Source organism: Notolepis coatsorum, assembly GCF_963971535.1.
Source record: "Notolepis coatsorum genome assembly, chromosome: 5".
Taxonomy (NCBI): domain Eukaryota; kingdom Metazoa; phylum Chordata; class Actinopteri; order Aulopiformes; family Paralepididae; genus Notolepis; species Notolepis coatsorum.
The window spans coordinates 121,386,672-121,389,374 of NC_140169.1; positions in this window are offsets into that span (position 1 = coordinate 121,386,672).

The following is a 2,703-nucleotide window of genomic DNA, read 5'->3' on the forward strand; positions in this document are numbered from 1 at the left end:
CTGTAAATAAAATATACCAATGCTGCTGTCTTAGGCTTAATGAAGACCAGGAAACCAAATCATAAAGTACACAGTGGGGCGGCTGAGTGGCGCAGTGGGCAAGGCGCTCGCCACTAACGCTGTCCTGATTCTCCTAGATCTATCTGCAGCCTTCGACACAGTCAACCACCAGATCCTCCTTGCGGCCCTCGCAGGAATGGGAGTGGCTGGCTCTGCGCTGACATGGCTGTCATCATACCTCAATGACCGCTCCTACCAAGTGTCATGGAGAGGGACCCTGTCGGCCACCCGCCCCCTGCGGACGGGTGTCCCCCAGGGCTCGGTTTTAGGACCCCTTCTCTTCTCCCTCTACACTAAATCACTGGGTAACATTATCACGTCTCATGGCTTCTCCTACCATTGTTATGCCGACGATACTCAACTCTTCCTCTCCTTCCCTCCCTCAGATATCCACGTCTCTGAGCGGATCTCGGCCTGTCTGTCCGACATCTCAGCCTGGATGACGTCCAACCACCTCAAACTGAACCTAAGCAAAACAGAATTGCTCCACCTGCCGGCCAAATCCTCCCCCCTAACCGACCTTTCAATCACAGTCGAGAATACAGCTGTGACTGCGTCCCCGACCGCCAAGAACCTTGGTGTTGTCCTCGACGACCAGTTGAACTTCTCTGCTCACATCGCAGCGACAACCAGAACCTGCCGATTCCTCCTGAGCAACGTCAGAAGGATACGCCCCTTCCTGACAAAAGAAGCCACCCAACTCCTCGTCCAATCAACAGTCATCTCCCGCCTCGACTACTGCAATGCACTGCTCGCTGGCCTCCCGGCCACTGCCACTAAGCCTCTTCAACTCATTCAGAACGCAGCGGCCCGCCTGATCTCAAACCTACCGAAGTCGGCCCATGTCACCCCACTTCTTAGGGACCTGCACTGGCTCCCCATTGCTGCACGAATCCGCTTCAAGGCCCTCGACCTAGCATACCGTGCGGCAAAGGGAACCGCTCCCGCCTACCTCCGGTCAATGGTCTCTAACTACACACCCTCAAGACCCCTACGCTCTGCATCTTCTGGCCGCCTCAGACCTACTCCTATCCAAGCTCCGGGAGGGTCATCAAAGAGAAGTCGCCTATTCTCAGTCCTTGCCCCACAATGGTGGAATGAACTACCCACCCCAGTTAGGACAGCCGAATCACGTCCAATCTTTCGCCGTCGACTAAAGACGCACTTCTTCAACCATTATCTGAATTAAAAAAAAAAAAAAAAAAAAACAATAAAAGAATCTAACCATAACTAACCGTACTGTCATGCACTTGTCCTAATAAACTAACCTACACTGTAGCACTCAACACTTTGATGAACATTGTTGCTCAGCTGATAGAGTTGTGCCCTTCCTGATGGCTTGTCGTACAGAACTTGTAAGTCGCTTTGGATAAAAGCGTCAGCTAAATGACTAAATGTAAATGTAAATGTAACGCAGGAGATGCTGGTATCGAGCCCAGCTCTCGGCGTTGCTACTGGCTTGGCCGGCCGTCGTACTAACACAATTGGGCAGTGTTAGAGGGTGGGAAAGCCGTGGGTGGGGATTGGACGTTGTGGACAGCGACTCCTATAGGTCGGTTGGTGCGCCTGTACAGCAGAATCAGGAAGTATCGGGGGCAGCGTGAGCCTCCCACGCGTTACTCCTCGCCACTGAGAGATCGCGCTGTTCAGGTGAAAAGATGCGACAGCTGCCTCCTCGTGTACCGGAGGGGACACGTGATGCAAGGCTTGTTCCGCACTGCAGCCGACCAGTGGGAGGCGTAGTCTATAGCAGCGTTTGAGACAGGGGAGGGGAGAATTGGAAATACGAAATTGGGATGGGAGAAAAATTGAAAATGGGAGAAAAAGTGGATAAAAAAAAGAATAAAGTACACAGTGATGTGTACAGGACAATGAATTGGATATAATACAATTGTGGTACACAGAGTAGACAGCAAAGTGTAGAGGAGGCAGCATGCATGTACTAAATAGTCTAGAACACTTAAGAACCTAGCCTGTACAAGTGTTTTCCTGAAGTTCTCAATATGCACTCTAGAAAAAAGCCTGTCATCCACCAAAATACCAAAATACTTACTCTCTCAATTGACTCCCCTCCTTAGGTATACATACCAGCATTATCTGAGATCTGGAAGCAAGCTCTCGGAAATATCATGATAAATTTTTTGCATTGAGAACCAGCTTTAGATCATACAATGACGCCTGCAGCTGTTGAAAGGCAGAGCTCATTAACAGCCTGAGTCAGAGAAGAGGAAACTGAGAAGACTATTGTATCATCTGCATAAAGATGCAGTTTAGCTGTAAGCATGTCCTACTTTAGCTGTAAGCATGTCCTCCTTCCCAATGTTATTTATAAAAACAGAAAATAAGACAGGGGCTCAAATTGAACCTTGGGGGACTACCTTAGTGATCTTCATGGAGCTTGATTTGTGGCCATCTGTATTTACACACTGGATTCTATCTGCAAAGTAGTTCCTGAACCATTCTATAGCCTTGGTTGGTCATGGTCGACAGAAACACATGCCAGAAAAATAACATTTTACAGACAGATTCAATGCATTCATATGAATAGGAATTATAATTAAACATTCAAATCTAGTGGTAAAACAATAACAGAAGCAAAGACATGGTACTACAAGGGAGAGGGAATGCCATTCCACTTGTGTT